General features: G+C 40.2%; 1 protein-coding gene across 3 annotated transcripts in view; it reads right to left on the reverse strand.

Annotated features, from left to right (window-relative positions):
* The window catches only part of tmem275a (transmembrane protein 275a), a 54370-nt gene that overhangs the window by 26480 nt on the left and 12037 nt on the right, over positions 1 to 15853 (reverse strand). Inside the window, exon 2 of one of the 3 annotated variants that reach the window (XM_048539645.2) lies at positions 13491 to 13556. The exons of the other annotated variants lie outside the window; for them this stretch is intronic. The gene's annotated coding sequence lies outside the window, so the exon portion shown is untranslated. The remainder of the gene's footprint in view (positions 1 to 13490; positions 13557 to 15853) is intronic. 3 annotated transcript variants of the gene reach the window in all.

Consider the following 15853-nt stretch of genomic DNA (forward strand, 5'->3'; position numbering starts at 1 on the left):
ATACAACAGTGTTCTGGAGTTCAAAAGCTCTCCCTAAACTGTTAAGTGCCTCGTATATTCAATGGTTATGTAAGAGCTATACAAATGGAACTCTTCTTAAATTTCTTCTGTCATCCTCCTTCATCTCTGATTCTCTGTATTTTTTGTTTTTGTGTTTTATGTTATATTTCCTTTCCTCTGATACATTGTGAAAGCAGCAAACCCCTAAGTAGCACTGCAGCAGCACAAGTCTTCCAAAACCAGAGGAACCCCAAAGACACTCTAAAGCTTCCACTGGTACACACTTCTATTCAATTACATAAATTTGGCAAGGACTTACTGCAAAGCCGTAAACAAGATACAAGTTCCAGAACCATACTTCTCACACATTGTTGAAAACACAAAAAAAAACTAATTTTCAATGGCTTTTTCCCCCACTACAAGGAATAAACAGGTTGTTATCATACAATGTACACAAAAAACTAGAAATATTTCATTCTGGAATTCAGTTCCATTGTTCACGTTTGAACTAGGGTTCTAATGAAGTCAGGGTCTGAGTGGTCTCAGTGAAACAGATTGGGGCAGGTAGTATGGAGGATGTGGGGAAGCTACAGAAGGATTTGGACAGGTTAGAAGTGTGGGCAAAGAAGTGGCAGATGGAGTACAATGTTGGAAAGTGTGAAGCCATGCACTTTGGTAAGAAGAATAGAAGCATGGATTATTTTCTAAATGGGGAGAAAATTCAGAAGCCTGAAGTACAAAGAGACTTGAGAGTTCTAGTCCAAGATTCTCTCAGGTGGAGTCAGTAGTTAGGAAGGCAAATGCAATTTTGGCATTTATTTTGAGAGGACTTAAATTTAAAAGCAGGGATGTACTTCTGATGTTATATAAGGCTCTTGTCAGGCTACATTTGGTGTATTATACACAGTTCTAGGCCCCATGTTTCAGAAAGAAGTACTGGCCCTGGAGCAGATTCAGAAGAGGTTCACAAAAATTTTCCCAGGAATGAAAGGTTTAACAAATGAGGAATGTTTGAGGACTCTGGGTCTATGCTCGATGGAATTTAGAAGGATGTTTGGGTATCTAATTGAAACTTTCAGAATACTGAATGGCCTGGATAGAGGATCTTGGGAAGATGTTTCCATTGGTAGTTGAGACCAGGACCTGAGGACACAGCATTAGAATAAAGGGAAGACCTTTTAGAATGAAGATAAGGAGAAACTTCCTCAGCACGAGAGTGGTCATTCTAGGGAATTCACTGCTACAGAAAGCTGTGGAGGCCTGGTCAGTGAATATATTTAAGATGGAGACAGATAGGTTCTTGATTGTCAAGGGAATCCAGGTTATGGGGAGAAAGCAGAAAAATGAAGTTGAGAAACATATCAGCCATGATTGAATGGTGGAGCAGAATGGGCTGAATGGCCTAATTTCTGTTCCTATGTCTTATGGACATATGGTCTAAACCCAACTGAGGCTCAGTGAGCAGATGATTAAGAAGGTGCTGTTTGACAGCACTGTTAATAATACTTTCTATTACTTTACTGATGATTGACAGTAGACTGAAGAGGCAGTAACAGTAAGGGTTGGATTTGTCATGCCTTTTTTATACCTGGGTATTTTCCAAATTGTAGTTTAGATGCCAATACTCTCTAGCTCTATTAGAACAGCTTGGCCCAGAGGATGGCATGACCTAGAGTGCAAGTCTTGAGAAACATTAGCAGAATTCTGTCACAGCCACTGGATATATGTAGTGCCTCCAACGGTTTCTTGCTATCGCAGGAAGTGACTAAAAACTGGCGCCCGTGTTGCTGGGGACCCATGGAGGAGGCTGCATTTGTAGCATAAGATGCTAGCACATGCTGCAAAGTGATGTTGCCATTAAATCAGTTTAATGCTGCTACCGAGTTGCATTGCATGCAGGGGTAGGCACCCATCTCATGCATCAGACTAGGCTGCAACTCAGAGTTTCTAGCTTGCTTGACTGATCACTGATGTCAAACATGTCAATCTGGTGTTGTGCCTAACCTAAAAGGCAAGATAGTGGTTACATGAGGCTCTGAGTTCTGAATGAAACCACAACATGAAAATAGACAGGGGAAGACATTGGCAAGGAGTCTGCAAGCGTCCAAGGAGTGAGATAAAGAGAGCAAGCTAAGAGGTCTGAGATGCAGCTTGGTCTGTGCATGAATTAGGTGCCTGTTCCTGCATACAATGCAGCCTGGCAGCAGCATTAAAATGCAACATTTCAGGTACAGAATTGAAGTGCTGAATTGTATCATGAGTCGAAAAGTGCCACAATAACATGGTGAAGCTGGTGCTTATCTGACGTCAACTTCCATGGACAAGGGGTGCTGGCAGTCACTGTCCATGGAGCATACCCTGGGAGCTTAGGGAATGCTGGCCAAGATGCTGGCCTGGGGTTGAGTTGGAGTCACAAGATACCCATTCTGACTCTCAAGTCAAGAATTGTTGCTATTCAGTTCTTTCTGCTGTGTGGGAGGAGTAGGTAACTGTGCAAACAAATGAGGTAAGCACAGAAAATAATGAGATGTAAATGCTTGCAAACAGGCCTCTTGCTGCTTGCTAATGACACTCTTGTTTCGCCATTAAAACCTTGGGTGGAAAATTGGACTTTTATTTTCTCAGCTTTAAGAATCTAATTTCTTTGGTCTTGCCATATTTACCCAACTGACACGCTATTCAGCAGGTGGGAAAATTCCACCCGTAATTTCTATACTTCAACACTTAATACTTCTTTATCTGACAGTTTTGAAGCCTCTATTTCAAAAATATTATAGTGTTGCTGAAGGTACTCGTGGCTGTGGTCTAATTGCACGCATTGTGTGTTGTTAGATACTGATTGCCCTTAATTGATATTTGCTTTTAGCATGTATATTTTTTTTATTGAAAGGCTATAAGCAGGATAGAATGACATGAATAAAGAATGCACTGAGACTCAGAGGGTGTCTCAATATTCCTTTGTATGTTTAGATGTTTTGACTAGAAATATAGGTGACGTAAGTTTATTGGCTTCAAAACTCTTACAATTTGATTTGAGGAAATTAGGTTATAATGCCTGTGATAATTCATCAAGAAAGAAACAGTTCGATTTGAGAGGTGAATTCTCACCATCAATACTCCTACACAGTCAGGAAGTTAAATCAGTATCAGGAAAAATATAGGGTGGAATCCTGCTCTCCTGGGTGGGGTGTGAGTAATGGTGAGAAAATACAGTGAGAATGGGGAAAAAAATCAAATTCTCGATAGCAAAAAAGATTTTCCTCTTACGCCTTATGCTGATTTCAAGACTTCCAGTTTACTGGCTCCAGCCACCCACATGGATGTGCAATCCCTTTACACATCCATTCCCCACCCGGAGGATCTTAGGGCTCTCCACTTTTTCCCTGGAACAAAGACCTGACCCATCTCCACCCACCACCACCCTCCTCCGCCTGGCTGAGCTTGCCCTCACCCTTAACAATTTCTCTTTCAACTCCTCTCATTTTCTTCAGGTAAGAGGGGTTGCCATAGGTACCCGCACGGGCCCTAGTTATGCCTGTCTCTTCGTGAGGTTTTGGAATATTCCTTGTTCCAGTCCTATTGAAGCCCCCACCCACAAGTCTTTCTCCGATACATCGATGAAATCATTGGTGCTGCTTCTGTCTCTCGTCTAGAATTGGAAAACTTCATCAATTTCGCCCCTAATTTCCACCCTGCCCTCACTTTCACCTGGTCTATCTCTGACTCCTCCCTTCCCTTCCTCGACATTTGTATTCCATTTCTGGGGATATACTGGACACTAATATCCATTACAAACCCACCGAATCCCACAGCTACCTGGGCTATACATCATCACACCCCACTTCCTGTAAAGACTCCATCCCATTCTCTCAGTTCCTCCATCTCTGTCGCATATGCTCAGATGAGGCCAACTTCGACAAGGAGTCTCCGAAATGTCCACATTCTTCCTCAACCGAGGATTCCCCAGCTCCGTTGTTGACAGGGCCCTCAGTTGGGTCCAACCCATCTCCCGCACTCCTGCCCTCATCCCTTCTCTTCCCTCCTGCAACAGCGGTAGGGTTCCCCTTATCCTCACCTACCATCCCACCAGCATCCACATCCAGAAGATAATCAGATGCCATTTCTGCCACCTCCAGCAAGATGTCACCACCAGACACATATTCCCCTCCCCTCCCTTGTCTGCCTTCTGCAGGGACCATTCCCTCCAGGACACCCTGGTCCATACTTCCTTCACTCCCCAAAACATCTCCACAGCCCTACAGCACCTTCCCCTGTAACCAGCAAAGGTGCAATACCTGCCCATTTACCTCCTCCCTCCCCACCATCCGAGGGCCCAAACACACCTTCCAGGTGAAGCAACACTTCATCTGCACTTCCAAGAATTTAGTCTACTGCATTCACTGCTCACAATGTGGTCCCCTGTACATTGGGGAAACGAAGCGTAGACTTGACGGCTGCTTCACAGAACTTCTACGTTGTGCTCACAAAAAAGACCCTGAACTACCTGTTGTCTGCCACCTTAATGCACCACCCTGCTCCCTGGCCAACATCTCTGTCTCCGGTTTGCTACAGTGTTCCAGTGAAGCCCAGCGCAAGCTGGTGGAACAACACCTCATTTTCTGCTTGGGGACTCTACCGCCCTCCGGACTCAATACTGAGTTCAGTAATTTTAGGGCCTAAGCTTTCCTATGCCCCAGACCCCATCCCACACACCAGGCCTTGTTACCACATAGTCTGCTACTACACACCCACTGTTGTTAGTCACTAACAGTCCCCATTAGCAACTATTCACCCTCCCAGCCCGATTGTTAGCAACCCCTTTGTCTTCCAATTGTCTTTGTCTCTCTTCAGGCTCTATCCTATTGTTTACTCCCTACCCCACCCACCTCCGTATTTTCTGCACATAAACTGACATTTTCCCAGCCAACATCAGTTCTGAGGAAGGGTCACTGGACCCAAAATGTTAACTCTGTTTTCTCCCCCACAAATGCTGCCAGACCTGCTGAGCTTTTCCATCAACTTTGTTTCTGTTCAAGATTTTCCTAATATTCCGCACTCCCCAGCCCAAATCTTAAATGGCAACTTCAGAATTTTACCATCAAGCGGGAAATGCCTTATTACATAAAATCCCTATGGTCAAATGGCCTCTTTCCAGACCAATCAGGTCTACATCAACCATATCCCCATAACCATGCATTTACCATGGCTAAGTCCCTGGACATTGCAGGTGATTTAGCATGGCCAATACACCAGCCTTGCACACATTTGGACTGTGAGGAAACCAGTGCACTCGAAGAAAACCCACACAGACATGGGGAAAGCATGCAAATTCCAGACAGTCACCCACAGCTGGAATCCAGCCTGGACCGCTGATACTGTGAGGCAACATTGCTAACCACTGAGCCACTGTGCCACCCATGTGTTACAATGTGTTTTCTATTCCTGATGGGATTCTCAAAATTGTTGAGCACATGAACGGTGAAGCATCAACTACAGAGAGAGAATGTTGAAGAGCTGCTTGAGTCCCATTGTGAAGACTTCTGTCTAGCTGATCTACAACAACTTGTTGCTGAGTGGGGAAGTGGAAGCTGGAGATGAAGAAGATGAAGTCCAGGATGTAGCACCATGAGAACTTTCCATTTCTGTTTTGTCTTCTATCCTTAGGAAATTGAGAAGCTGTTGCACTCTTAGAGGACAGTGATTACAAAGTAGAACGCAACAGGGTAGCAGTTCGGGGAATAAGATCTTATTTGGCACCCTATGAACCAGCAAAAAACTGGATTTTTTTTTAAGCCAACCCCCAAGAAACAGTTAGAAGAAAATGAACCATTACCATCCACTTCTGTATTAATTATTTTTCTCCCTAACCCTGCAAATACAACTGCACCTGATAGGGATTATGAGGATGGTGGTGACCCTCAGCACCTGGTATTAACAACAGAGCAACCTCACAACCACCTCCCCATCAAATCATCTTCAAGGTAAGATGTTAAATTTACTTTTATTTCATTATTGGACATAAATTAAACATTGATTCAAACTATGTTATCCTTTGTGCTAGGCTTTTGAGTGAGTTTTGATTAATTTTCAATGATACTTTTTGGTAGACCGTCCCAACCCTGCTTTTCCCATAGGCCCCGATAGTTCTGTAACGCAATTTTCAATAACATGATTATAGTTTTAAGCTGGTTGGAGGAAAGTATAGAGGGGATGTCAGAGGCGGGTTCTTTACACAGAGAGTTGTGAGAGCATGGAATGCGTTGCCAGCAGCAGTTGTGGAAGCAAGGTCATTAGGGTCATTTAAGAGACTGCTGGACATGCACATGGTCACAGAAATTTGAGGGTGCATACATGAGGATCAATGGTCGGCACAACATCGTGGGCTGAAGGGCCTGTTTTGTGCCGTACTGTTCTATGTTCTATGTTCTATGTTCTATGTTCTATGATATTGCGCAGGAAAGCAACTGTCGCGTTACAGCAGAACCGAATGTATTTCCGCTTCATCTGACCGTTCAGTTGGTTGCATGAAGATTAATTTAAAAAGTATTCCCTTCTTTATGGATGCCTTTCTCCCAGACTAAATGAAAATCTGTTTCAGAGTGGCTGGTTTAATCAGGCTTTCTTGACAAAACTCTTAACAGAAGAATGAGTTCATTGGTTACTAAACACAAGAAGAAATAACACAATATATGAGCACAGGTCAAGAATGAAAACTGCAATCTATGCCTCAGTTATATAAATAAATGCTTGGTAATACTGAACTTAAATGTTGCTAATAGAAGATGAAAATTGGATACTTTTCATCATGCATTCGTCACATCTAGGAAACAAGAAAAATACTTGAAGAAAATGCATTATTTTGTACTATCTGAGAAAAGGGCTCTGATTGGGTCGTCATTGTCATGAAGATGCGATAAGAACTGCTGGTTGTCAATTTTTATTCTCAAGCCAGGCAATTGGATGATAAATTAGGAAAAAAGTGAAAATTAACAGATAAATAATTTCATCTCTGGGTCATTTATGAAGAGTAGATAGTGCAGTGTTGATAGGCAAGCAGTCAAGTTTCAGATTCCTGGCTTTGCACTTTGATTGTAACTATTTTATCCTGTTTACTTTTGACTGGCTTTCTGACTAGTTGGCTTCTTGCACTCCGAGAGATTAATTTATTCTTCAGCAACACAGAGGTGACTCGTGGGTGGTCCATTAACTGATCTTCACAGCACACTCACAGTCATGCCTTCTTTCACTAGACTCACAAACTGGCTGAACTGGTGTTTAAACTGGCCACAACACCGGAACAAAAAACAAAATTGCTGAAAAAGCTCCGCACCTCTTTTGGGTTTAAACTGGCCATTCTTCTGCATTCTTGAAAGGGGAGGGCGGAAGATATATCTCTCACCCAGATTGTTATGTTTCCTCCCGATGTTCACATAGCAACCAAGGGATTACAGTTTTCAATTTGCAATTCATCTCTTCCTTTTATTTCCGTCTCTTTGAAACTTCCTTGACACCTTGTCAGATGTGACATCCAGGATCTCTCTCTCTCTAGATGGCTACTGAATTTACATCTAGTTATTATTTTGATTGTATGTCTTAATTTAAAGAAAAAAACATGTAAATACGAGCACAATATATCTATTAGTGATGTGGGTTATAATCTATTGTCATACTAATTTACATTTCCAACTTGCATTATCTATATGCCACTTCCAATTCTCACCTCCTTCACTGAGAAACTGAATGGCATAGAGTCCAACGTGTAAATCACGGCAAGTATCAGGCAGCCGCCGCCTTCTCATTAAATGCTTGTTTCAGTCATCGCCCGACTGTGCCTTCATCACAGCACCGCCACATGCTCCATGGTCACTATCCTCCTCATCCATGCAAGCAGGCATCAAACAACTACTGGTCTCCTCATGACTTGTTAGCTCTCAGAAGGCATCAAACAACAATCCAACCTGGAACATTTTATTTTGGACCTCAGGAAACTTGGGACGTGCAAGCTTCTGGCAGGACACTTTGCACATGGGAACATGCTGTCAGTTTGCTTTCTCAGTGTACACTCACTTTTCCTCTTATGTGGAGACAGTCAGTTTCTGAATAAGGTCAGAAGTCACATGACACCAGATAATTATCCAACAGGTTTATCTGAAATCATGAGCGTTTGGACTGCTGCTCCTTCATCAGATGAAGCACTCCTAAAGATAATGATTTCAAATAAAATGCTGGGCTATAACCTGGTGTTGCGTGACTACTGACTTTGTTCACCCCAGTCCGACCCTGGCACCTCCACATCGCAGTTTCTGTGTTTCTCATATTGTTTTCCTGGTGCACACTCACTTCACGTTGATTTAAAGGTTACCCGTCTCAATGTAGTCTTGTTTTTTTGTTTGTTTTTAAAATTCTTCACAGTATGAGGGCATTGCTGACTAGGCCAACATTTATTGCCCATCTCTAATTGCCCAGAGGGCAGTTAAGAGTCAACCACATTGCTGTAGGTCTGGAGTCACATGTGGACCAGAACCGCTAAGGATGCCAGCTTTCTTCCATAAAGGACATCTGTTAACCAGATGGATTTTTCCTAACAATCAACAATGAATTCATGGTCATCAATAGAGTTTAATTCCAGGTTTACTTTATTCAGCTCAAATTTTGCCATCTGTCATGGTGGGATTAAAACCCAGGTCTCCAGAGCATTATATGGGTCTCTGGATTAAGAGTCTATCCATAATACTACTAGGTCATCATTTCCCTAATGAGTGCGCAGGGTCTTTACTACATAGTTACACGTTGCCAGCCTCTGTGGCTTACATTGCTTTTTATTTAGAGAAAGAGGAAAGTAGCTTTCAACGGTGGTAGGGTGCACTGAATAATCAATCTCTTGGTTGGAGGGTGCAAATTGTCCCTGATTGATAATTGCATTTTCCCTTAATGATTGGTTTCCCTTCACTTCTCTAAGGATGGGTCCCCTTTGACTTTCGTAAATGGCCTTTGGCTTGAAGCACATCCAGCATATTTTTGCTGCGTTAACTACTGGCACGTGCTACAGATCGGTCGGGGAAGCTATCATTGTCAATCAGACGCCTATCCTATTCCAGCCTGTAATAACTGTACAGAGGCCAGTATCCCATCACCAAGTCACCCCTTATTTACTTGTGCTCAGTACACTCGCTGCGGCCAGCCAGCTCAGAATCAGTTGCCTGAACTGAGGACATTCTAATCTCTTGGTTATATTTGTCAGCCAGGTTTTTCCTGGTTGGTCAAGGTTAACAACTCCAATCAACAACCTTGTAGTCAATGAGGCCAACCTAATTCCAGTCACAACCATTGTCCATGGTATTGATCTTGGTCAGTCAGGTTCTTAGTTCAACCAGAGTCTCGGGATCTCTATCCTAGCAGTCTGGGGATTTAGTTTCAGTCAGCCTGACAGTGAAGTACAAGCAGTCCAGGGACTATAGATAGGCAATTCATTACTGAGCTGTTAGTCTTGAATTTGCACTGTGGTCAGTTGGGGCTGTTCAGCTGGTCAGTCTGGATTTTAGGCATTGGTTATTCCTAGGCACTGAACAAAAATAGGTGCTGACCTTGGGGTAGCCCATAGAAAATACTGGAAAAGAGGGTAACTCAAATCTGGAGATGGTCTTCATTGTTTTGGGTCACTGAAGGAAAGAAACAGTGTGATGTTCATGGCATATTATTTGGATTATTACGATAATTAGTATTTTGAAACTTGCGTTCTAAAGTGGACAGAACCACATATACTTCTAAATTTAATTTGTACTTCTATATTGTGTGGCTTAAGAAGCAAAGGTCATAATCATAGTTTCATTTATGAGTTTTGTGAATAATACCAGATTGTCTGAAAATGCACGTAGATGAGGCTTCTAAAAAAAGAATTGAGGTGAATAGCTCAGTGTTTTAGAAACCTAAGAATGGACCAAATGAAAAATACTAGACTGTTGCCTAGCCATTATGATACAGAGAAATAGAGAAAGTTAATTTTAGAAAGACAAAACTAACCAGAAATCAGTGAATGTGCAATGAATGAAGTAGAGAATAAAGTATGTCACTCAGATGGAAAAGGCCTCTAACAGCAGCAGTACAGTTTAGCAGTCTCCAAAACAGTCAAGCAGAAGAAATTAAGTCAAGATTGGCTTTGATACTTGTGACGAAGAAGCTCCAAAATTAGAATAGTGTGTCAGAGAGGAGGACATCCAACATTAACTAAAGAAGATAGCATCAAGTGGAAGAAGACATTTGCTGAAAAGAAATCAGATCCTCTGTGCCCTTGAACATGAAACTTTAAAGTTGACCATTAGTGTGGTTCAAATATCTATACCTTTGTTGCTGAGGATAAAAGAATTGAATTTTTATTTCTGATATTTGTAATAAGATAGTTTTACATTATGTAAAATATGCAAGAGATAGTGTAAAATAGATTTTTCTTTAAAATTTTATGTATAGTAGAATTTGCTTTAGTCTTGTTGCTTGCGTACTCGCAGCCTCTTGTGAATATATTCAATGGCTGACCACCAAGTTAAACAAATTGCAAAAGTAAAACTAATGGTCTATCAAGCTAGGTTTTACTATGGAATCCGAATTATCCAGCATTGATGAGCTGGATTCACAACAAAGTGAGACCTCTTTCTGAAATTCTCTGAATTTAAGAGGGTTCAGTAGATGTTTAAAAATGAGCATGTGCCAGTATGGTGCATGACAAAATGAAAAATGTTGTTAAGTGTATTACATAGTTTAGAACTTCAAAGTGGCCGTGACTGTTGCTGAGATATTTTTGTTAGCAGAAGACGTAACAGTCAATTATTTGAAATCTTTGATTAACATTAAATGGAAAGAGTAAGAGGATAAACTGAAAGTAGAACAAAATCAGGATGTCATAATGATGAGTAAATAACCAGCACTTAGACTTAAATGGAAGAATTGCTGATATTGATGTTTCACTGTCAGAATGAACTAAGATTCAATTAGAAATTAAACACATGCATTACAGGAAAAATAAAAAGAGCAATGTGAAGAGAAAGGAAAGAAAATAAGGAAAGATGTGACAATAACAAAGCATGGATTGGTAAGAAAAAAGAAAAAAAGCAAAGATAAATGGAAAAAGAAGTAAAAAAGAAATAGGATTTCGAAAGCCTGAAATGAAAAGAAAGAAGAAAATCAGGCAACACGACTTGCTTAGAAAAAATCTTAGAGTAAAGGAAGAAAGAAGAGCTCAAGGATCCTTCTGGTTCCAGTGAAGGATTTGTTATCACTTGTATCCTTTGTTTAAAGCTCACATTTACAGAGGAGGAAGGTGAAAGACATTTCACCTCATTTTTAAAAGATAGTTGTGAAGTTGAAGTGACCAAAGGTTGCTTGCAGCTTAATGTTACAGTGTATTGATAGGTAGGTACAGCAATGAATGCATACACCAGTTTGGTAGAATGTCAGTCTGCAGGCTATAAAGCTGTTAAGAGAGTAATGCTCAAAGCTTATGCCTGCAGTTTGTCAATTAAATTATTTTACTAAAAGAAACATACCTAATCAGACATTTATAAAAATTCCAGGAGAAGAGAAATGTTGTAGGATTCAGAGTTTCAATGTCTGAAGTCGGAGAAAAAATTGAGAATGTGAGATAAATCATGATTATCAATAAATTCTAAAATATCCTGGTAACTCTTCTTGTTTAGATGAAAATCAAAGAGTAAAAATGCAAAAGGCAGCAGTTTTGACAGTTATTTCACAAATGGGAAAAAGGCTAAGACCATAAGATCATAAGATCAGAATCAACCTACTGAGCCTTCTTTGTATCATATCCAATGTCAACATATCCTTCTTCAGAATAGGGGGCCAAAGTTGTCTACAGTGTTTGAGGTATGGCCTGACCAGTGCCTTGTATAGTTTTAGCGAGACCTCCCTATTTCTGTACTTCACCCCTTAGAAATAAAAGCCAGCATTTCTTTTGCCTTTCATAAAAATAGTTTGATATTGTTGTTTATTTCCAAATGCTCTGCTATTACATCCTTTATAATAGATTTTAACATTCTCCATGTAGAAATCAATAATAAAACTGGAGGTGTGGAAAACCTGGGGATGGAAAATGTATGTTTGGGAGTAAATAGATGGATGTCAAAATAATGCAGTACAAGGGCCAGATCCAAAATTGAAATAAAAAAGACAACATGCTACCATTGAGATAAGATTAATGCTAACGTCAATTGTTGGAAGTTAAATGGGAGACCAACTGCAGTAGTAAGTGTGCTAAAGGAATCTGCAGTGAAAAGGGAGCAACAGGAAAGGAAATGGATGTTAAGCATTAGCAGTAGTGGAGTGTGTTCTCTCAGAAGCTATTCAAAAGGCAAAGATGACCCAGGGCAATCAAGGCTTTTTCCCTAGATTATTAATACAGAAATTCAGACCACTGGGGATTTTGAATATTTTATGCCAATGCAAGGAGTTTTTCCTCATTCTTTTAATGAAGGAGACAGGGCATTAAGATATTAAGAAACATGGAAGAAGGTCAGACAATGATGCTAGCCCACAATATGTCCATCTTGAAGACAGTATGCATGAAAAATATCAAAAGGAGATATTTGTAGAAGTTACAAAGGAGCCCCATTATATGGAATTGAATTCAGCATTATTGTCAGGAATGTTGTAGTAATTAGTGCAAAGGAAATCCTTAATTAGTATTAGCCATTAGGGATACTACTATTGATCCACAGGATTCAGCCCTTTTTAACATGAGGTGAGGGACCCCTTAACTTAATTTTAAGAAATACTATAAACCAAAATTCAGAAACCACACCATCAACCTATGCATCAGGTTTTCTAGAAAAAATCTAAGGGCATTGGATAAAAGGTGTTCAACATACAATGAAAGTCTGAACAGATAAAAAGACCGAAACGTGAAATTTTGTTGATGGAGACGGGTGTTAGTATTGTGGCTTTTCTCCAGGCAATCAGTAAAAGAAAGGTTCACCTGACCATGTAAAATAAAACGAGAAACTCAGTAGAATGAATTTGTATTAAGTATTCCAGTGTGGAAAAGATATCAGTGAGTCCGTGATGTTAAAATATTTAAATAATATTATGACTGGAAAAATCTTCAGGACAGAAGTGCATTTTCAATGATAAAAGAAATAGGTGAGAAATAAAAGTATTAGAACAATTTGAGCATAAAGCAAAAATTGAAAATTCAAAAATTGATCCTTCAAAATCAGAATGAATAATACAAACTTGCTTGAAGAGTTAGGTGGTATATTATGATCTCTCCCAATAAACCATCAAAATGACTTACAAAAGCAATTATAGACTCATAAATCCAAGGCCAGGAACAATTTCTTCAGCTATTAATGATTTCAATGCGACGATGTATTATCAATAAACAGCATCCTCCCAGATTCAACCCAAGAAAATTGGCTCACTTGAAGAAATCAAGTTCAAGAGGTACAAAGATATTATTGAACAGTGTCATAATAGCCAGAGCCTACCTGTTGTGATGATGCCAAAACCAAATGGAACACAATAATTATGTGTAGATTATCGCAAAGCCTATGCTGTAACAAAGGTGAAATCAGATTCAGATTCAGATTCATAATTGGACAATTCAATTGAGATGATTTGACAAACATCATTTGTTGCTGAAATTGTCTTGCTAAAAGGAAATCAGCAAGTTTCATTGACTGAAACGACCAAAGAAATAAGAGTTTTTGAAACGCTGGATGGTGAAATCATGCTTTCCTGAATGAAAAATACGCAGGAGAACTTTTCAACGTATAACCAACATCATTGAATAATTATGCTACTGTCATATACATAAACAAAGCAGTTATTTTCAGCCAAACAAAACATTTAGAAAATTTGAACATGTTTTCATCTTTGAAAACAGTCAATTTGGTCACTAAAAATGAATTTTGCCCAAACAAAAATGACTTATGTAGACCACACTGCTGGACAAGACAAAGTAGAACCTGACAATAGCAAAATATTAGGCCTGTCTTGAATTTTCCCACATCTAAGATGAAATGTGAAATTTGTATTCCATTAACATGAGTGAACTTTATTGAATGATTGTTTCAAATATAGTCGCTGTATAGTGGCTGCTTTGACGAATCTGCTAAAGTAAAGCAAGAAATTTGAATGGGAATGGGCAAAAGAAAGTAAAATGCCTTGGATGATGTGAAAGTTGTACTGATTACTGCACAAGTTTTGATAGCCAATTTAAATGACTTAGTACAATTTGCTATCAATACCATCAGCCTTAGTGTTCGTGAGGTGTTATTACAGGAAGACAAAGGGGGGGGATAAAATGATCAGCCAGTTATTTTGCTCAAAAGTTAAATTTGAGCTCGAAGAAAGAAACTTTTAGCTTGGGATTGGGTCTACAACACTTTCTTGCACACACATCTAGAAAGCTCTGAAGAAACTGTTATTTACATCGATCTTAATCCTTCAAATTATCTATTTAACAAACACAAATTTGATATTGTTTTATTTGAGTTTATTGCTCCAAATATTCAATTTAAAAGTAATTCACATCACAAAGGTGATGCATGAGAAGGAGAGGTGAGGAAGGGCTAGTAATTTGGGAGGATAAAGTGTATGAAAGACAATGACTGGACATGATGCATGTAGTACTAACTGCTGCAGCCCATAAGCTTTAGTGAGAGGTGTGTACAGTGGCAGATTTAGAGGGGTGGTGGCCCTTTGAATGTGAGGTGGCAGACAGAAGATGGTGACGCATATCCTTGTGGAACTTAAAAGATCAGTAGCCTTCATCCTGTACTACTAGGGATCCCAATTCACTTGGGGCACAGAGCTGACCCAGGCTGCAGTTTGTTTCAAGGCTGCCATGGTCTGGTCCTGCAACCTCCTATGTTATTTGACTGGAGAAAGGACTGCCCTCCTTGCCACAACACCATACAACTCCATAACCAACGTATTCAGTTCCTGTCTGTGAAACAGGGAGTGAGCTCTCCTCTCCTCTGGGCAGTGTCTTCAAAGTTGACGCTTGTCCATCACCGTGTGCTCCTGCAGTGTCTGAAGTAGAGTGCCACTGGGATTTAATTATGATGTCAGACATGTGAAACAAAAAGGACTTAGCAGTGGCAAATACTTCCACTTTGCTGGCAACACAGAAAGACATCCAACAGCCTGGTTGCATAATTATGGTGCAAAGGATTGAATAAGAAAAGTTGCTTTAAGCCAAGGCTGACCATTTACCATGAATCTCACTCCAAAAAATGCTTCAACTGGAAATAGAAAAAGTCTGCCCATGATTTTCAGATATTGTATCATTGAAAACAATTCAAACAGTTTTGAATATATAGACATACATTGACATTAGAAAAATTGGTTCAAATGTTTTTCTGATATAGTTGGAGACACTGGATTTAATCAAAGAAGGGACAAAGGGATTGTATCATTTATATTTGTAAGGGTAAGGATAACATTTGTACATTGGCAAGGCATGGCATTGTTGGACATAAAGGCACTCCATACTGTCACAAAAAGATGTAGAGCTGGATGAACACAGCAGGCCAAGCAGCATCTTAAGAGCAGGAAAGCTGATGTTTCGGGCCTAGACCCTTCATCAGAAATGGAGGAGGGGAAGGTGGTTCTGAAATAAATAGGGAGAGATGGTGAGGCAGTTCAAAGATAGATAGAGGAGAAGATATGACTTTCTGTTCCTGCAACCTTCGGATGGCATCGCTGTGGCACAGTAGGAGGCCCAGGATGGACATGTCATCTGAGGAATGGGAGGGGGATTGAAATGGTTCGTGACTGGGAGGTGCAGTTGTTTAGTGCCAACCGAGCATAGGTGTTCTGCAAAGTGGTCCCTAAGCCTCCGCTT

The sequence above is a fragment of the Stegostoma tigrinum genome, chromosome 8 (assembly GCF_030684315.1).
Source record: "Stegostoma tigrinum isolate sSteTig4 chromosome 8, sSteTig4.hap1, whole genome shotgun sequence".
NCBI classification, from domain to species: Eukaryota; Metazoa; Chordata; class Chondrichthyes; order Orectolobiformes; family Stegostomatidae; genus Stegostoma; species Stegostoma tigrinum.